Genomic DNA, 22113 nt, shown 5'->3' with positions numbered 1-22113 from the left:
AGAGATCCGTCCCTTATACCCTTGTTGAGACAAGAGATAATACCCAAAAAATCTGAGGTGTAGCCCTCCAGGACAATCCTTGATCTTGCGAGCAAGGGCACCCACTGCCCAATCTAAAAACTAAGCACCTCGAAAATTTTAAACAGGTGTTTGATCAAATGGTCTAGCTCCGAAGTCAAGAACAGGACCTTTGTAGAATTGAAAGCCGACCTCCAGGAAAAATCAGGCTCGACAAGTCCCCCCGCTGGGAGGAGGCAGAAGCTCCCAAGGACGGGGCCTCTACAGTTGCATAAGACAGATATCTCCTCTAAGAGAGCCTTGATGGGGGGTAACTAAAGGAGGTTCTTCCCACCTTTTATACTTCACTTAAAAGCCTTCTTAGCAGAGGAAGACAGTACAAACTTCGGGAGCCTTGAAGAATTAACAGCCCGGTTGTCCTTTAAATATGTAGATGCCGGGGAAGCCGGAGCTGCAGGCAAGAAGAAATTAGGAAATGTTGCTAACAAAAACCTTAGCAATGCAGCATAAGCAGTTGGCAGAGTTACAGGGTTTACTACTTCTTCCTTCTCTGAAGAAATGGGAGACAATTCCGCAAGAAGTTGAGGTGTCGAAGGGGTTTTCTTGATTAAAACCAAAATATTATCTAACTGTCGCTGAATGGACAGAAAGGAAGAGTCCACTACTACGGGATTTTGTCGAGCCAAAGCCAGACACTGAGGAGAAGGGGCAGCTGAGCAGCGGCTGGATCCAATACAGGAGCAAGTGTCAGGAGCTTGGAAGAAGTGACAGGTGGCACAGGAGCCCGGGTTGGCTCTGCAGACATAGGGCACTTAGAAGACAAAGCAAGCTCAGGAGCCAACTGGCGCTCATGCACAGACAAAGGCTCAGGCGCTGATGGGTGCTTGGAAAGACCCAGACGTTCTAATAGAAGACGTTCCGAACCCAAGGGGAGCTCTGGCACCACTGGGCGCTCCGGCGCCAGTGGGAGCTATGGCGCCAGAGGTGCTCCAGCGCCAACGGACTCTCTGGCCCCAAAGTTCTCAACGCGGACACTACTGAGTCGGGTGCTAGGGATCAGGAGCGAAAGGGCGCTTGGAAGCACGAGGGAGTCCTATGTCAATAAACGTAGGGGGAGCAGGAAGCTCAGGTGTTGAAAGGTTTCTCAGTTACTTTCTTAATTCCAGGAGAATGCTGTGGCACCACTGATGGGAGCTCATCCGCAATCCCAGCCGAAGAAGAGCGCTTGCGAGAAGGGACTAGACGTTTAACTGTTGACAGCTGTCTCCCTGGCTCCGGGTGATCCTGGGAGAAACGTTCAGGGCTGTCCCAAAAACTGCAAGATGACTTTGCTAGAGAAGATTCCTTGGGCTTCTTCACAGGAACTGCAGGGGAAAGACACATCAACAGCACATCTCTTCAAAGGACAAGATTCATCTTTAAAACGCCACTGGTGTCTGAAACTTAAATCACTAGAAGAAAGACAACTCACTTCCATAGAGACGCCTTTCCAGTGGCGCTCTGTCGTGACTTGGGAAGCGGTAACAGGTCCGACTGAAGGGGCGGCTGTCTGTGAGGAGACCCCACAGACCTCCTTTGGGCTATCAGTTTGGCTCCTCCCAGGTACAGGGGAGTTTACCAGGGACCTTTCCCTAGGATAATTGGCAGGACAGACAGCCACCTCCTCCACTGACACTTCACTGACACTTCACCAACACTTTTCACATTGCACTTGTCCATAAGGTCTTTCACTAAAGCACCTATCTGTTCTGTAGTGTTCACTAACAACTCAAATTTCTTATTAACTCCCAACTCAAGGCTGGCAGTGGTGTCAGATTGGGAGTAAGGGAGCCGGGGAGAGGAGAAGGTGGAACAGAATGAGAACTGGGATTAGGAGGAGTATAAGGTACAGAAACATTATCAGACACAGGCTTAGCAGGTACCTGACTAGCTAACTCTTTTTTTACTATTGGCTCTAGAAGCAGCTTTCCTCTTTTTGTCTCTGTCCAGTTTTGATAAGTGACTATTTAAAGTTTAACACATTTTGACATCCCAATATTCACATTCATTACGAGTCAAGTCTGGCAAACAAATTTGACCCCTACAAGATGTGCAGAGTGTAGCGGGTCATAACAGGCTTAGTTATTTTAGTATTACAGCCTTTGCTGTAATACCGAAAACCTTGGGAACCAGACTCAGACATAGTCGACAAGTCAAAAGTCAACAAAGCTTAGAATGCCTAGGATCATAATTATAACAGTCAAAATCAGTAGTTAGGTCTGAGAAAGAACCTGACGCTGTCTAAATATGCCGAAAAGGCTACCACAAAGAGAATACTTCACCAATTGTAGTACTACGACCAACCAAGAAGCTAAAGAAATCCAAAAATACGCTGCTGCTAAGGACTGTAGTACAGCCATCAGAAAAATATTGAGCTCTTTTAGCTGGACTAGTTCCTCTCTTACCCCAAAAGTGCAGAGTTAGTTGGCTAACCAAAACAAAGTAGTGCTTAAGCGAATTTCAAAAATTCTAGCTGCCGGTTAATAGAAACTATAGCTATGTAATTACTTGGTAGGTTGCTTATATAAAAATACATATCTTAAAATACAAACTACCTAATAGCTGATAATAGATCAATATGAGAGCAACAATAAATATACTGAGGTATTTAAATATCAGGTTATCCAGGGATGACTATTAAGATGATAAAATATGTATCTGGAACATACTATGATACCTCTAGTTGATATTAAACTGGTTGGAAATACCGCTTCTTGAATTGATATGAGATACTTTACTTACTACTTGACAAACTTGTTAGAAACACACTCTAATCATCCTGAGAGGGAGTATGTTACCTTATGACTGATAGGAAATTAAAGATTAAATAAAGATTAAACCTACAGTTCCTGAAAAATACTGACCTTCCTCATACGCTAAGAATCTTTCAAGTTTTTACTCTGAAATCAAAATATGAATTTTACAAACCTTTATCATTAGGCTGTTATGACCCTGATAAACTAACACTAACACTATTAAAAACTTAACCCAACGGTAGTTTTCATAGTGATAAAGAGGTAACATCCCTATTTAGAGAATTGTTGGCTGATACTGTTCATGTAGGCTAAACCAAACATGTGAGACAGTGGGATCTTATTTTCCAACACTTAATGTTTGTGAATAACCCCTACTTTCAAACAACTTATAAAAATTTCTTCAAAAAATTAAGAGCTCATGATCTGTGCCGCAGTAGAGCTTTCAATTCCAAGTTGAGATTGGTATACCCATGGCAATTCATTGGTATTACCAGTGACTTCCCAATAGAAGTTAAGTATAGCTTAGTTTTACCAGACCACTGAGTGGGCCCTAGTTCAGACCAAGTGCTTATCAAGTGATTTGCTTTTGACACAACCTTACTGTCCTTATGAGCTGGAGATGGAAAATTTGGGGAGGTACACGGGTCTACCTGCCAAAGCTTCAGTAGCCTTGGCTTGCCAAGTCTTACATGGGCAGAAAGGGTGATTGGCCCATACTCACTTTGATCTTGAGGGCATTGTGAGCTAATGCCTTGTTCTTCTACTCCATGGAGCCACTGTATATACAGGCAAGGACTGTCACAATATTTAGGCTTGCCAGTTGTAGATGATTTTCTGAAAAGACAAGAAAAGTTAATTACACTGTGTAACATTCAGGTATTTGGGCTTACAAATACAGTGAACCCCCCGTATTCGCGGGGGATGCGTACCACACCCCCCTGCAAATAGCTAAAATCCGCGAATACTTAAAACTCCTCTAAAAACACTTAGAACTGCCCTTTTTGATGGTTTAAACACAAGAAAAACCCCATAAAAATGCTTATACCTGAGTATTATAATAATTTTATCACAAAAAGTCCATTTATTCATGAAAATTATATGAAAATACAATAATTAGTGAATATTTCTCAGTGAAAAATACTGCGAATGGGCGAATTTTCTGCAAATAATGGCTAGATATGTTCCACAGAGAAACCCGCGAATGCGCGAGTCCGCGAATCATGAGAATGCAAATACAGGGGGTTTACTTAAATAGTGTACAAGCACAATTAACTATGAACAAACACCAAGCATACCATATCCTCATCTCTACACCTAAGGGGGAACCAGATGGGTACTTTTGATACGTGATCTCTCTAAAAAAAATGGCATTAGATTCTTGAGAGTGAATTTCAATCAGTAAAATAAAAATGTAGTAAGAATTATTGCTATTATTATTGTTACTTAGGCCTGGTTATTGCCTACTTAAAACCATGTTAACAATTTCAGACTCTGTTAGTAGTTAAAAGCAGAAAATCAAAAGCTTAAATAATGTTTCACCCTCTAACACGTCTGACATTCTTCAAATACAGTGGTCTCCTATTTGGTTAAATCATTAAAAATATAAAAAAAGGAATTAACTAATTAACACTGCTCTATGTAACTAACTTTCATGTCCTTGTCAATAACCCAACTATTTTTGGCAATGCTTTAGAGCCAAAAGTGAATTTTTCTGGAAAATGACAAAAACTACTATGGTCCCACCAATCTTAAAAAGTATTTACCCTGATTATTCACACCTATCCTCATGTAATAACACAGCTGGGAGAGCATTCCTCAGCTTGGAAGCTTTTGTGGCTAAGATTGGTTCCTAAGCAATGACACCACATATATAATTTTTTAAATTGCCTTTGAGTGGTTAATTGAGATGCATCATGACATCTTCACAGAAGCTTCCTTGTCTCACTGGCTGCTCGTGAAGACACCAACACACCAGCCCCAAGGCACAGTCCACTGCTTTGTCCAGATGCATGTAATTTCTCATTAATCACATTTTAAACAGTTACAGCGTGGTACTGTGCCACAATGTATTTTGCAGATTGTGGCTGTTTTTTGGTATCCCTGCAGCATTGAAGGTACAGTACTTCTATTTTTCTGTGTATGGTGCTGTGTATTTTGTGTAAGGCCCCACCACCTCCTATGGGGGCATCTGCCATGGAGGAAGAAGCCCTGAAGATGGCTATGACAATTTTGACGCAACGTGAATCCCAAGCTAAAAGATGAAGAGGATCTCGGACAACTTCGCCGATGGAGAACCCCTACACAGCCGTTTCACCAAGGCCTTGGAATTTGCAGGAGGAGCTTGACAAGTGTGGCACCTTGTGGCTGTGAAGGAAAATTGTTGATCTTTTCGGAAGAGTACCCATGACAGCTTCTTCAGACCACCATCCCACCAGCTTCCAAGCCCATCACCATCCACGTCTTCATTAACTTAGTTCTTCAGCTCAGTGTTAACAGTAAAATTGTACTTTTATCTACACCACTAAAATGTTGCCATCACTACCTAATCTTCTAATACAAATAATTTTACATACATATCAAAAAAATCTTTACTATACTTTTAAAGACTTATCTTTAGCTTCAGATGTGTAACTTCTGCACAAAAGGTAGATCAGGCAACCTTATCTGTCTGAAACAGAATTTGGTCATTCAGCACTGATATTGAGATCAAAGGCCTTTTTTAAATATTTTCACAAGTATTAATAAGATTGTTAGCTACTTCTGTCACAAACCTTTAACTCTCAACCCTCACATAATAATATTTTTAAACATCAGCATCAGCAATCATGGATAATTATATCCCAGCCAAATTCCCTTTGGTTGTTTGGAAATTTTTGAGCTACAAAACGAAAGTGGAGAGGATTTCATAATTATGTACTAAACTAAACTTACAATTTAATAAGCATATGATTAATAATGATTTAATTAAAACCACAGTCTAACAAGCATACAATCCATTGCGAAAAAATTAAGTGCATGGGATTTTTTTCGCTTCAAACTCCCACTGATTCTACGAGGCTGATAGAATAGCGGGAACTTACTGGACAAGGCAAGTCATAAACACAACTATTATTGCACATTTTACTGAAATGCACGTATGGGCTGCAGTATGCAATGTCATGTTTCATCTTATTGCTTGTTTGAATAGTTTGTTGTAGGTTTGAAGTCCTTAAGCCCAAGTACATAAAAGTGAATTAACCCATTATTTCTAGTTGGCTGGCACGCATATTAAAGTTACCTGTCATCAATCGTGTGGCACTGAACATTGCACCATTTGGGTCTCAAGTAGTAAAGGGAGAGTTTGATGTAGTCACGTGTCGTATTCATCTGGGAAAGAGGGTGGTCTGCACAATTTAGTAGTACATGATAACGTGAACACTCCAATCCACAACATAGGACTCATCAACATAAAGAATCATTTGCAAAAGAAGGAATGGGAAATGGCTGATGTTGAAATTAAAGGGGATGTGTTGAAGAATGTAAACTCGTTGATTGGGGCAGATTATTTTAATTACTTTGTAGTTGGCATGGATAAAATTGATTGGGTGAGTGTCTTTGTCAAACATAGTGGGATTGTGCCTTATGGGAGGGTACCTCAATGGGCTTTGCAGGGAGTTAACAGAGCTAAAGTTTGTACCTTGAGGATATGTAGAATAGTAGACTCTGAACCTGATGTAGACGTCTGGTGGAGGTTGGACACGTTAGAAATCGCGCCACATGAACAGTTTACGATCTCAGAACATGCTGCCATTGACAAAGCTACCGAAAGTATACAGAAAACCAAGCAAGGTTACGAAGTTAGTCTACCTTTCCGCGGGTCAGACAGACCAATTAAAACTATAACATAGCCCTTGCCCAATTGCATTCGTTAGAGCAACATTTTGCAAAAGATGAGAGTTACTGTAGGGATTATGAAAAAGTCCTTCAGACTTACTAGAAGCTGGCTTCATTGAGGAAGTCCAGAGCACAAAGGTAGAGGGCTATTATCTCCCCCATTTTGGCGTTAAAAAGGAAAGTCTTAAGACACCTCCCCAAATAGTTTTCAACGCCTCCTCCAAGGCTCAGGGTGAACTTTCGCTTAACGATCGTTTGTATTCAGGGCCGAACATGGTCAAGCTATTGTACAATTTGTGGATTAATTTCAGAGAGAAGCCATACGCTCTCACCTCAGATATCTCCAAAGCCTTCCACCGAGTAATCTTAAACCCTCGAGGTGTAAAATACGCACGTTTTTTGTGGAAAAAAGTAAATGGGCAGATTGTAATGTATGAATTCAAAGTAGTTGTTTTTGGGGTCACAATGAGTCCTTATCTACTGCAACAGGTATTTAGAACCCATTTAGAAGAGAGGGGAAGAGAAGAATTAATTAGATTCTTTTACGTAGACAAATTTTTTGGGAACCTATGCAACCTTGGAGATGGAGAAGAACTATGCTGAAGTAAAAACCTTGCTAGACGAAGCTAACATGCCACTGACTGGGTGGGCAAGTAACACTGCAGAATTCGACAGAAGGATTGGAGGGAAAGAGCCAGAACAGATATCCATTTCTAGGGATGCGTTGGGATAGAGGGGAAGATTTGTTGTCTAAAACCTTGCAGGGGATTACAGTTGGGAGGGAAGCAGGAGCTCACGAAACGTCGGGTACTGTCCTTGCTAGTGTCTAATTTTGATCCTCTGGGGTTGGTTAGTCCTGTGTTTGTAAAGGGTAAGATGTTTTTGCAAGATCTGTGGGAAGAGAAAGTAGGTTGGGATGACGTATTGAATAAAAGCAATCAAGAAAAAGCTAAGAAGATATTGGAACATTTCAGATCAATTCATGAGCTAAAGTTTAAACAGGGAGTCAAAGTAGGGAACTGTGTGCTGCATGTGTTTACTGATGCCTCTAGCAAGGCGTATGGAGCCGTAACATACTTACAAAGGGAAGGGGAAAGGAACATCTTGACGTCTAAAATGAGGGTGACCCCTAGGAAGCAGGCTAATTTAACAATTCCTAAACTAGAATTGCTAGCCTTAACTTTGGGGTTCGGGTTAGACAAGCACTTAAGCAAACTATTAGACATTCAGAATGTAACTGTGTGGACAGACAGCAAAGTTGCCATGGCCTGGGTAGACAGCAGGGAGGGAAATATGAATACGTTCATTTCGAATAGGGTTGGGGAGATTAACTCTATTCAGCAGGAGTGTGGAGTTGGTCTCCAGTATGTCCCCACCAAGTGCAATCCAGCGGACATCTTGACCCGGGGGTCGAGCTCTGAGGAAGTGGAACGGAGTCGTCTTTGGAAGGAAGGCCCTGACTATCTACACCAGCCTGGAGAACTAGTGCCACCTGCAAGTAAAACTGCTGTTACTGACCTACGCAACTTCTCCATAATTGCCGCCCTTAGAGAACTGCGTGAAGAAGGAAGCCTGTCCAAACCTGCCGAACTCTGGAACCTAGAGGGAAGTAGGGTGGGTTTCATATATATGATGAAAGTAATGCAATACGTATTAAGTTCATGCACTGTAGCGCTGATAGATTTTTGAAATTAGTTTACCTTGAGCAAAGGCACCATTTCCCAACCGTGTGATCGCTTGGAAAATGGTGTGCGTGTGCCTAAACACATTGATAATTTCATTTGTCAGTTGAATTTAACTTTGAGAGAAGTATCATTCATTCTAGTAATCAATTGTTGAACAATGAGTCATGTAAAAGCCAGCTGGTGTTATTGCCCCATAAAGGAAGACTAGCTGTGATTTATCTAGAGTACCTTCACATAATGACCCTTTACCGGCAGGAATGTTGGACACCAAGTTTGAGATCATTGGCCAAGGGCGTAGTAGGAAGGTGCAGAGCTTGTAATATCGCCTTCATGCCTCTTCTACAATGACCGCCGCCTCCTCCACTCCCAGCCGACCGAGTTCGACTACTTGGCCCATTTGAGAAAGTGGGAGTAGACCACATGGGCCCTTTGGAGGTTGCAGGGGGGGGGTAGGACACCTCCTCATAATTACCTGTCTGGCCAGCCATGCAATATACATTGACTACTGCAGCGGGCTGGATACAGACACCTTTGTACTATTACTTCGAAGATTCGCTGCAACCAGTGGTGCTCCATCGAGGATATACAGCGACAACACCATGGTGTCCAGAGCAGCCATCACGTTCCTGTGTGAGGTATAAGAGGAGGACGTCAATTTCCTGCGTGAGCGCAGGATTCAACGTACATTTCAGACCCCACGATCTCCCTGGAAGGGGGGTTTCTTTGAGAGGATGGTGGGAGTAGTCAAGAGAACCCTCGCCACAACATTGCGACATGCCATCTTCTCAGAGGAGCAGCTGAGGACCCTCATCAAGGAAGCCAAGGTGGTGATTAATAACAGACCGCTGATGTACGCCGGTGACACCAGGTCCTGACACCTTCCCAGCTCATCTGGGGTGATGTGATTCGCCTGTTGCCTCCCATAGTGCCTCATGAAATGTATGCCACATTAGCTACCCGACAGCTTCTTCACGAATACTTCTGCCTAACGGAGACTCTAGAGAGGTTCAAGACCCTCTGGAGGGATGGGTATTTGAAGTCTCTTCAAGAGACACGATTGCAAATAAGGAACGCTAACTCTGCTGCACGTCGGAGACACTGTGCTGGTAAAGGCTGACAACAGCAAGAGAAATCAGTGGCTCCTGGGACGAGTAGTGGAGATTTATCCTGATGAGAAAGGGGTGATACGTTCTGTCAAGGTTCTATTTGAAGGAGAAGAGCAATTAAGATCGGCCGAACACCTCTGGCCTCTCGAGCTGAGTGAGCACGAGGCCAACGAAGAAGATGATACTGGAATGCAGGTAAGAGAGCAGAGTGATGATAGTGATAATGACTGAGATAGGAAATATCATGCACCAGAATGACAGACTCGAGATCGATGATTGAGGGGTAGCTAGTGATAGGGATGAAGGTGATGATAGGCAGTAACAGAATGAAATGTTGGAACAGACTGCATCGAGGCCGAGAAGAAGAGCTGCTACTGAGCAGAGATGGAGAATGGCAGAGTGGATTCCAGATAGAACTGTGTAATAGTTGGCATTGTAGCCCGAGGCAAACTGTAAAATGTGGAAGTTGGGAAGGGATTTGAAGACGTACGGTCGTAGGTGGGTGTGCCTCAGTATACAACAGGAGCGGTCACTAGGGGCATCCACAGTAGTTAAGAAAGTGTGATTATCTGATTGTGCCTCAACATTACCCAGAGGAACGAGAGTCTATTCCTCTCAAGATTCTGCAGGAGCAATTGTGGGTTCATAGGAACCAGAATGGAGTGTGCGAAGTTGCACAAACCACAACCTGTACGCTGCTAGTCAGAGCAGTAAATCTCTTAATTGTACGACAGGCAGCAAAATACGAAGGTTGAGTGGTAAACAATATATTGCATTTGATAGCTGCGAATCTTGCCATTGCATGAGGTGCTATACTCATTTGAACTTGCATGTATTATATCACTGATTACTACTGACGTAGCCATTTAAACTGAGGCCTTGCTTTTGATATGTCTCATGCTTATTATTGATGCTTTTTGATATCTCATGCTTATTATTGATGCCTTTTGTTGTCTCATGCTTATTATTGATGCTTTTTTATGTCTCATGCTTATTACTGATGCTTTTTGATATCTCATGCTTATTATTGATGCTTTTTAAAGTCTCATGCTTATGTATTGATGTCGACAATGCCTTGATGACAGCACTGCCTTGTGTTGATTGCACTGAACCATTTCCACGTATGTAATCTCCTTACTGCTAAGTTTACCTTCATTGGTCAACTTGGGACCAATTCCTTATTATTGCAATTCTTACTTTAATTAGTCGGTTTTGTAGCAAAATTACATGTTCTATTAATTACTGCTTGGACTGCTTGCTTAGCTGGATGAATTGACTTCTATGTTCCATTGATTTACTTTGCTAGTGATACCCACTGTGTCCATAATTGCTACTGCTATGCACACTTATATATTATATTGTAACGCACCTGTCTACTACTGAATTTTTCTTTGAATGTATATACTGAATTTCATTTGAGTGATCACTCTGCATGTCATTGTACTGTAGTCGAGATCTGACCTCGTCTCGCAGCACTACAGACGAGTTCGGGCCGTGACTAATTCTGGCAGATGGTCCGCTTAGAGTTTGCTTGACTAGTACATTCCACCTGCATCTGTCTACTTTTTTTTTGGGGTGGAGAATGTCGCAAAAAAATACAGTGCACAGGATTTTTTTCGCTTCAAACTCCCACCGATTCTACGAGGCTGACAGAATGGCAGGAACTTACTGGACAAGGCACGTCATAAACACGACTATTATTGCACATTCTGCTGAAATGCACATACGGTCTGCAGTATGCAACATCATGTTTCATCTTATTGTTTGTTTGAATAGTTTGTTGTAAGTTTGAAGTCCTTAAGCCCAAGTATGTAAAAGTGAATTAACCCAATCAGTAACCGTCTGGACAGGGAAGTGAGACTGTCACGGGATAATCTCAAGCCTTGTCATTCCAGGAATCCTGTTGGTGACAGACGTGGGTTGGCCTTCTAAATGTTTGTGTTAAGTTAGCAACTGTGAGTGCTCCTACGTAATTGTAGTGAGAATGATTGGGTAAGAGTAACTGTTTGGGCGTTTGTATACTGCGGTGGCGTTGTGTTAGTTGTGGTTAAATTCCAGTGGTTTCTTTGAAGCTGAGGGCAATTGTGTAGACCATGTGTTTTGTGTTGCAGGTGCGGAGATGGTAAGTTCGTTAGTGCATTTTTGGGGGGGTTTGTGTCATTGCTATATAAGGGTGATGTTTGAGATGGTTTTATTTTTGTAAATAAATTGAAAAAACCTGATGCGCGACTCATTTATCCTTGCATGGGGCTAAGTCACTCTCGTAGTTTTTGGGCTGATCGCGCAGTCAATCGGCACAACGAATATACAGTGACGTCTGTCAAGGAAATTCCTGACAAAATCCTTTAAATCTCACAGACATTTAACTTGTACTACACTAGTCATGACACAAAATATGCTCTGGACAATTTGCATTTGTCCAATAAAAATGCTTTAAAATTGGGTACCAAAATGTCACCAAGATAAAATGCAATATAAAAGAATTGGGAATTATGTAATCCAAAAAAGTACTACAAAAAAAGCACTAACAAAAAAAAAAATCCTAGTTTGTGTATATTTTCAAGGAATAGACAAAAAAACTGGTACATTACTTGAATATTATCTCTGAAGAAGCTAAAACAGGATTTAATATTAAAATATATCCAAGCAGGCTACACATCAAAATAAGTAAAAAGTAACACTCACCCAAAATTACATAAGTTTCAATGGCATAAACCATTGGGTAGGTTTGTCTACTCCTGATGTTTATCAGTATAATTTCTTGTATAATATTTCCTTTCCATGTCAGTTGGAATCTTAAATAGGCTAGTTATTAAATCTCCTCTTTGGTATCCTTATTTTTCATCCCTTTCGTCATCTGGGAAACATCCTGAACAGTCTGGGTGCAGCCTGCTTAAAATTCTTCAATTCTTCTTACATCCTTAATGAAACCTGGCAAGATTACTCAAGCACAGTGAAACTATGATGATAAACCACTCAAACATAAGGAATACAAGTGAACAAGTATACAATATAAGACAAGGAACAGTGTGTTCCAAACTTGTGGTAATTATCTATCGCTTCTACCAAGTTATTTCACATTTGTTACAGTATGCCAAATTATCAATATAATCAACTAGTAGCCTATTAAGGTCCAGATGGCAAAGAACACAAGACTTTTGAAAAACAACATAGATTAAATGTCCCCAGCCTCACAACTGCTTATGTATCCAAAAAGAGCTGCTGTGCTTTTGACTGACACCATTTTTAATACACAGCTTTCTTAATATTAATTATTTGTTGGGTGAAATTCTCACAAATTACTCTATCAGAGAATATTTGTCAAGTCTCCACAACCTGTATTATATATATTTTTTTCCCACGGTTTTCAATACTATAGGTATGATGAATTTGGCACCTAATATACAATATCCTGCTATTTTGTACATCCTTGAAACTGGAAGCTAAAAAGATAAACACACGAAAATGCAGTCATCAGATTTTCTTTGACTGGATATTCCCAAAATCAAGCTAAGCTCTATGTAATCCTGTTAGTAATTATCATTAGTTAATAACTACCATATTGACACTAATGGTCACGAAGTCCACTAATATGGGAAAGACCCAAGTCAAACCTCAAATGCTCATTACCCGGATATCACTTTTAACTTAAAACTTGTTATCCATTCAATGATAGTATCTCACAATACACCACAATTCAGCAAAATTATATCTACCAAAACCAAGCTGAACATACTAGTGTTCAATAAGAAATCATTTCTCAGCATGCTCTCAAAATTTTGTTTGCACACTGTCAACCACCATATCTGTCACTAATCATTCACCACTGACATGATATGGTCTCACTAAACCGCTTCTAATTTATAATTATGACGTACTGTACACATCTCTCCTTTCCCATTACTTTATCTAATGCAAATTTTATTCTCCTGCTTAGACAATTTCAGCTTAGCCCTTAACCTGGATGCACAAATATACTGTATGCCAAAGCTACAGAAGACTGCCCCCAAACAGGTAAAATGTAGGTAGGGCAAGTCCATAATTCAAGAAAGTATAATACATCAAGAATTATCCATAAAACTGGTTCAGCATGTTCTAAACCATTAAAAAATTACCATATTTGGTCAATTACCTGCAATTTGAGTATATCTCATTCAACCAAGGCTAGTCAATTTTCCTTTCACGACAAATTTTCCAATGTTCCAATCTGGTGAGAATGAATGGCCACCAGGAGCACCTTACCCCAACAGTTCTTATAATTTCCATTTGGTGACATGTCAATAGGCCAATGAATAGGTCATAGAAATTTTAAACCAATCTTATGCAAAGTCCAACTTAGGTTACATCCTGGGCCTATGGTATTTTTAAATCTAACCAATCATAGTAATAAGAGGAACAGTCCACTACTTAGACCCAAAATGTCATTTTTATAATAAAATAAAATTTTACACATACTTACCTGATAGTCATAATAGCTGTCGTCTCTGACGTCTCCGGCAGAAATTCAAAAATTCGCGGCAGCGTCGATAGTTAGGTCACGTGATACCCCCTTCCCCTGGCCCCCTACAGGGAGTGAGTGGAACTACCCACCAATACAGTCAGATGTTTTATGCTACCATTGCCCATGATTGGGGAGGAGGGTGGGTTTTGTATGACTATCAGGTAAGTATGTGTAAAATTTTATTTTATTATAAAAATGACATTTTTACACATATGACTTACCTGATAGTCATAATAGCTGATTGGCACATTATAGGCGGTGGGTTCATGGCAGGCAACACACTAAACAATGTAAATATATGTCAAGATTCAAAAAGAATCCCAGTAGTTCCTTACCTTCTGAGGTAGCTGAAGTCATTGGTACTGCCTTTTTTCATTGCTATCCTCAGTTGCACCGACAAGGTATATATACCTGATTTGCTGAGTGCATGAGAGCTTACATGTAGTCGAGGGCGAACCGTGGACTATCATGCATAATAGATACTAAAAGTGCCCCTGCTCTGGCCTTTAGCATCATCAACAACCTTCACCATAAGGGTATCACCACTAAATATATAAACCCAATTCACCCTAAATATAACTGTAGGGCACATCCAGACACACGTAGTGCCCCCAGACTTCCCAAAACCAACAAACCCATCTCAAGGCGAAAAATTAATAGGTTTCATTAGGAAGGAAAGACTTCCTATACCCCTTCCCCCAAAACCGTGCCAGTCACCATAAACGGGCCCAACGTTGAGCAATTTTCAAAAACTGTTTCAATTTCTCTTAAGTAATGCATGGCGAACACTGAGTTACACCTCCAAAAGGTAGCCTGCAAAATATTGTCTAATGACAAATTTTTCCGGTATGCCAAAGACATAGCCACCGCTCTAACCTCATGGGCTTTCACTTTAAGCACTTTACAACGATCGGGATCCAATTCAGAGTGTGAGTCCATAATAATTTTTCTGAGAAAGAAAGCTAAAGCATTCTTAGACATGGGCCGCTTCGGATCCTTTACCGAACACCACAAATTTGCGTTGGACCTCTAATGTCTTTCGTCCTCTCGACCTTTAATGGTCGAGGACGAGAACTTCTTAATCCTATTCAGGAATAACAAAAATTCTGCTATCTCCAAAACAGAGGTTTTTGTAGAAGAGATTCCATTCTGCTTGCACCAATCTCTAAAAATAGACCACTTGGACTGATACAATTTTTCTGAAGAGACTCTCCTTGGTCTTGCAATTGCCTCAGCAACCTTTCGCGAAAATCCTTTCTGTCTAAGGATTCGCTCGACAGTCTGAATCCTGTCAGATGTAGAACGGACAGATTCTTGTGGATCACCTTTGAATTTGGCTGCTTGAGTAGATCTATCCTCTCTGGCAATATTCTTGGAAAATCCATCAGTAAATCTAAAAGGTCCGGAAACCAATCCCTCACCGGCCAGAAAGGTGCTATTAGTGTCATTCTGCAATTTGCTTGTTCCCTGAACTTTGCCAACACTTGCCCTAAAATCTTGAATGGGGGGAAATGTGTAAACCTCCAGATGAGACCAGCTCATTAACATTGCGTCTATTCCCCAGGCTCTTTCATCTGGCACTGGAGAGCAGAATACGGGAAGATCTGTTTTCGGCCGTCGCAAACAGATCTATCCATGGTTCTCCCCAAATCGTCCAAAGCCTCTGACAAATTTGGGTGTTCAGCGTCCACTCCGTAGGAAGTACTTGGTTCCTCCTGCTCAATCCATCCGCCCTGACATTCAGCTTCCCTTGAACGAAGCGAGTCAATATGTCTACCTTCCTTTCTTCCGTCCATAACCACAGATCCTTTGCTTTCTCGTAAGGGGAGAAAGAATACGTTCCTCCTTGCTTTCTTATGTAAGACAGTGCAGTTGTATTGTCCGAATGAACAATCACTGTCTTGTCCCTTACTATTGACTCGAACGCTCGAAGCCCTGAAAATATTGCTTCCAATTCTTTCAGATTTATATGCCAACTCTTCTGAATGCTTGTCCACTAACCTGAAGCCTTTTTCTGTCCCAATGTTGCTCCCCAACCTAGGTCTGATGCGTCGGAGAACAACATCAGGTCTGGGCTCTTCTCGTGTAGAGACAGACCTTCTTTCAGTCTCTCTACTGAATTCCACCAACTCAGATCCTCCTTGATCTCTTTTGAAATTGGAAACACAAACGAGTCTGGGAAGAGTTTCCGATCCCAACTTCCTTTTAAGTAAAACTGAAGAGGCCTCATGTGAAGCCTTCCCAACCTCACAAACTTCTCCAACGAAGCCAACGTTCCGAGGAGGCTCATCCACTCGTTTGCCGAACATTTCTCTTTCAACAAAAACTCCTGAATTCTCATCAATGCCGTCTCTATTCTCTTCTCTGACGGAGAAGCCCGAAAAGTCGCTGAGTTCATTGTTACTCCCAAATAAGTAATGGACTGCGATGGTGTTAGCTGCGACTTCTGAAAGTTTACAATAATCCCCAGATCTTTCGCCAGAGACAGAGTTCTCTCTAAATCCTCCACACACTTCTCTCTCGTCTCTGCTTTTAACAGCCAGTCGTCCAGATAAAAAACTATCCTTATCCCTCCAAATGGAGCCATTTTGCGACTGGAGTTAGGATTCTCGTAAAGACTTGAGGAGCCGTTGAAAGGCCGAAACAAAGGGCTCTGAACTGAAAAACTTTGTTCCCAAACACAAACCTTACGAACTTCCTTGAATCCACGTGGATTGGAACATGGAAGTAAGCATCTTTCATATCTATCGAGACCATCCAATCTCCCTCTCGAAGGGATCCCAACACCGATTGAATTGTCTCCATAGCAAACCTTTCTTTCTTTACAAACCGATTTAATGCACTTACATCCAGGACAGGCCTCCAATCTCCCGAGGCCTTTGGGACTACAAACAGGTGATTGTAAAAACCCGGAGAATCCAACACCAAAACTTCTTCTATTGCTCGCTTTTCAAGCAACGCCTTTACCTCCTTTTCCAACGCACAAAATCTGTCCGACCCTGGCGAGTATGCAGCTAATGCTATAGGTCATGTTGTCAAAGGAGGATCCCTTAAGAACGGGATCTTGTAGCCCTCTGAAAGAACTGAAAAAATCCACAGATCTATCCCCTTGCTCTCCCAAATCTTTACAAAACTGTGGAGCCTCGCTCCCACAGTGTGTGGAGGTTTAAAACTTCATTTCTTGTCAGTCTCAGACTTCTTGATTGCTTTCGGTACAAAACGTCCTCTCCTCTTGCTCTGGGATACGGTCTGGTAGCCGCTCTGCCCTGGAAAGGACCGATCTTTAAATGAAGACGAAGACACTTGTTGTCTAGGAGTAACAGACCCCGCTTGTCTAGGCCTCCTGGTCAAATGAGCTAGAAGATCCTGCGTAGTCTTCTGTTGAAGAGAAGCCGCCACTTGGAAATTAAATTCTGAGGAATAGAAAACTTTTGTCCAGAGGCGCAAATAACAATGCAGATCTCTGTGCCTTAGACACTCCTATAGCCAAAAAGAGCAACACAACTCCCTCTTTTTTAACAACATAAACAGAAGGGAAGTGGAGAGTTCTGCTGCCCCATCCCTTACAGCTTTGTCAATACATGACATTACTCCAGAAAGGTCTTCAATTTGGTCTTGATCTAAATCCAGTTCATTCAGTTTTCTACCCAACGCACCAAAAGCCCAATCCAGGAAACTAATAACCTCAAAGCTCTTGAATACACCATTAAAGAGCCTGTCCAGTTCCGAAGAGGCGAAAAATACCTTGGCAGCATTAAGAGCAGATCTCCTCGCCGAGTCAACAATTCCAGAAAAATCTCCTTGTGAGGAAGCTGACACTCCCAAGGAAAAACACTCACCAGTATTGTACCAGTTCCTCCTTCCTGAAAGAAGCTTAGAAGGAGGGATACAAAACTGCATCTTTCCAATTTGCCTCTTCTCCTCCAACCACTCTTCAATCCCCTTCAAAGTCTTTCTTGAGGAGATTGATAAAACCAACAGTTATAAGAGACGGACGACTACTCATGTCCTTAGCATACTGGGATTCAGTGAAACTGGTACTGCTGGAGAGAAGAAATCTGCAAAATTCTGCACAAAAAATCTCAAAAGTTGCTTATAAGCAGAAGAAGGACTCTCCTTTTCTACTGCCTCCTCCTCCTCTTCTTCCCTTATTGGCAAATCTTCCTTAGAAGAAACTGGAGAAACCGCCACAGACCTCACTGCAGGCTCAACTTCTAAAACTTCCACTTGATCCTGATTCTCTCCTACATTATCTCTTGAATGATTAAAATATTTAAAAATACTCTCCATCTTCTTTTCTAAAGAAGATAACACCTTCTGTTGTCTCTCAACTTTCTCAGTTAACAAGTCCTGATTCGAGGAAGACCCCGCAGGTGGCTGCAAGGCATGAACATGTACAGCAGCTGCATTAATTGCGCTATTAGATTCTGAAGCCGAAAGCGCATAACGGGCTGGCGCCACAGGCAGGAGTGCAGGACGGTTGGGCTCCATTGAACGCGGCTCATGGCGGTCTGGCGCCACTGGCGACGCCCGATGCGGCGCATGGCTATCTAGCGCCTCCCGATGCGGCGCCACCCGAAGAGGCGCCTGGCGGTTTGCTGCTCCAGAAAGCGGCGCAAAACGCTTATCAGGCGAAGAAAACAGCTCCTGGCGGTCTGGAGCCACAGAAAACGATGCCTGGTTGTCAGGAGCCACTGGATGCGGCGTATGGCGGTCTGGCGCCATCGAAAAAGACGAACGCTGATCTGGAACCCCCGAATGCTTCGCCTGACGGTCTTGAATGTGAGAAATCGACGTACGACGGTCTGGATCTAAAGAACGAGGCGCTTGAAAACTAGAAACCTGTGTCTCCTCCGCTAGAAAGTTTCTTTCAATCTTTCTACCTTTTTTCACTGATCTTTTCACTTGACTTTTATTAACTTCTGGGGAAGAGAAACTCTCCGGAGAGTCCCAATAACTACACCCGGGCTCTGGATCCTCTTGCAACACTCTCTTCTTCAGAACCTCCCCAGGAGACACACCTCTAGACCTTTTCAGCGGTCTACTTCGATCTTTAAGGCGCCAATCTCTCTTACGAGACCTCTCTTCGCTAGACTCACTCGAAGAGAGACACTTCCTCTGAACACCTTTCCAATGACATTCCATGACATCCTGGGAGCGTTCTACAGGACTGTCTGAGGGGGCGACTGCTCGGGAGCAAGACCCCCGCGCCTCCCTTGGACTTTCGACTTGTCTCCTCCCAGATACAGGGGAGTATGACAGAGGTCTCGGTCTAGGAGAGCGACGGGGCCGAACAGCCACCTCCTCCACTGCGCAAATACTTTTCACTTTATCACTGGCAATTACTTCCAAAGCAGCACCCAACTTTCCAATTGCCGACATCACGGTAGAGAAACGATTCTCTAACTCTACCTTAAGACTGGCAACAGTTTCGGGTTCCGGGATAATAGGGTCTGGGTTAGGAACGGGTTCATTAGTCGGACATATGTTAGAAACAAAGAAAATTCTGCATTACTACTTCTAGAAATGACAGACGAAGCCCTAATAGCGGCTTTGCGCTTCTTATCCTTGTCTAATTTCCTGAGATAGCTAGCTAAATCCTTCCACTGCTTCTCAGTCATACTATTACATTCTACACATGTAAGAGATGAAGTACAGACTTGCCCTCTACAAATAACACATACAGAATGCGGGTCCAGTCTAGCTGTTACTAGTCTAGTTTTACAGCCTTTGCTGCAATACCTAGCCTGACTCGAACCCGTGTCCGACATCCTAGACTGAATATCCCAAAAAATAGCTAAATTATCAAAAACTATTTATAATTAACAACTATCAAAAACAACTGCTCAACTGAGTACATCACCAAGATTCCAAAGTAAACTGATGACTTCCTCAGAAAACGAATTCCTACCGGAGCAAAATTCAACCGTGTTACCGGTTGAATCGGCAGAAAACATCTGACTGTATTGGTGGGTAGTTCCACTCACTCCCTGTAGGGGGCCAGGGGAAGGGGGTATCACGTGACCTAACTATCGACGCTGCCGCGAATTTTTGAATTTCTGCCGAAGACGTCAGAGACGACAGCTATTATGACTATCAGGTAAGTCATATGTGTAAAAAGCATTGTTATTGTGAATTCTAGCCACAACAATAGCAGCACACGCTGTGAAAGTCACTGACACTATAGCATCTATAGAGCATTTAATGCCAAAGTTAAAATGAGCCTTTTCAAAACAAATCTTAAAGTGTTCTTGAAATTAAACATGTTTATATCAAGCCCTGTAGAAGAATCATCTTACACTAAAGACAGTGCAACCCATGCCAAGCACTTCCATGGCTGCCTCCAGTAAACAAAAGGTCATCTTAGTTTATCATTAGTAACATCGGTAGATCTAAGCCGGCTGTCCGCGGTGAGCTAGGCTATGGCAGTTGACATTTTTCTATAGAACTTTACTTGCTGAACAAGAATTTAAAGTAATATTTTGTCGGTCAGCTGTGGTTAAGCTGTAAATTACCTTAGAACTGTAGCCGACGGTAAGGGGGACCGGTTGGGAATCTGAGTCCTGGTTGGGGTAAAACACTTTCAAGAATAGCTAATGATGAGGGGGACCCGTTGAGAATCCAGGGTTCTGGGTGGGGTAAATAACCTGGGAAAAGGTTTGGGCAACTTACTGTTGTATTTCCAGTTATATATGTCATTTGGACCATGAAAAGCAAGCGTAAAAAAAGGGGCGAATAAATGGACAGCGCGATCCGTTGCAAAGGCACTTTTCATTTATCACTACTACTGCTGATTCCAGGCCATGTCACGCATGCGCGGTCCTACAGGGGAGCTTTCGGTTCATCCAATGCCTCCAACTGAGATAGAAGTTGGTGGGTTTTTTGGCAAGTGGCTGTACCCGACCAATCAAGTTGTAACATTACCCCAACATTACGTTTCACCCGGGAGGAGAATTTGGGGGTTACATGCACTGTTACATGTATTCCTTTTGCTCAACTGTTTTATAACCGTTTCCTGTTCATTGTAGCTTGTGCCTGTGACCTTCTTCTAGTACTTTTCTGTTCACAAATATATTGACGTCTCCTCACAACATGATTTTACCATAGATAATTTACAAAATTACTTTACATTTGTCGGCAGACACCAGAAGCATGTATATGGGGTAGGAGAAGGGTCTTACAGGACATTTCACTACCACTTTCTCTCAGTGATGTTAACAGAAACCTTTTTTTTTACATTTTTTGTGAGCCCTGTGGTTGGCGCGTGCAGCGCAACATTACCTCTTGCCAGAGCATACGAGCTTGCATGATTATTTTAAAATGCGGATAAGGCGTGAAGCGCCATTCCGCCACCCCAAAACTGAAAGCAGAAATACACTTTTAGGCCCGCCACCCAACTTCATCCCTCCTACCATGTTCTGTGCAGTTCAACGGCACAGTTTACTCACTCATCAACCCAGCACGATGGCAGACGTCACCCCCGGAACCTCATGCTCCTCTGAGCCTGTAACGAAGGACAATTTGCCACTTACCTGTGTCAACTGCTACCTTAGTTATAAGGATTTCTCTGCATATTACTCAGGGCATTATGAGCGCCTAACACAATTCCCCCAAGACCACGGCCTTTTGAGGAAACAGGCCTTTTGCCCTCACTGTGGCAAGGAGTGTAGGCTTGACCTGCAAAAGAAGGCATTCAGGTTACTTAGTTACACCTTGCTTGTTGATTTTTACACCTAACCGCAATGCGGTTTTCAAAACTAAAGTAGGCTAAAATATTCCTTAAACAGCTATACCATTAGCTATGTACGTTTATTATATCTTCATTTTTTTGAGGGTTGTAACGAGTAATTTGGTTTTTCCCGGGGTTTTCTTTCAGGTAACCCGAAAAGGTCGTATGCCGGAACATCGTCGAAAATCGTCAAAAATCATAAGAAAACCTTACTTTTAATGCTCTGGGAAGAAAACGAGAAACTGCATTATTATTGAGTTTTACATCAAAAGAACCTTCAAATTATGATTATTTAAGGGCACCTGGTTTTCTGGGTCCCGAACATGGATGTTGAGACTGATGAATATTCTTCACCTCGGAACGTCGTAAAGCCGGAACAAACCGGGACTGCCTGTTAGTTCTTTTA

At 42.2% G+C, this 22113-nt stretch overlaps 1 long non-coding RNA gene across 1 annotated transcript; it reads right to left on the bottom strand.

The window, feature by feature from the left end:
- Nucleotides 1-416: 416 nt before the first annotated feature.
- Nucleotides 417-21647, bottom strand: LOC136828000 (uncharacterized). The gene is made up of 3 exons (XR_010849880.1): nucleotides 21511-21647; nucleotides 12163-12408; nucleotides 417-3647 (listed from the first exon to the last, which is right to left on the bottom strand). It is a non-coding gene; the product is annotated as an uncharacterized lncRNA (long non-coding RNA).
- Nucleotides 21648-22113: the final 466 nt, after the last annotated feature.

The sequence above is a fragment of the Macrobrachium rosenbergii genome, chromosome 42 (genome assembly GCF_040412425.1).
Source record: "Macrobrachium rosenbergii isolate ZJJX-2024 chromosome 42, ASM4041242v1, whole genome shotgun sequence".
In the NCBI taxonomy this organism is placed as follows: Eukaryota; Metazoa; Arthropoda; class Malacostraca; order Decapoda; family Palaemonidae; genus Macrobrachium; species Macrobrachium rosenbergii.
Note: the sequence above shows the minus strand (reverse complement) of the source record. Positions and strands in the feature narration are given on the sequence as shown.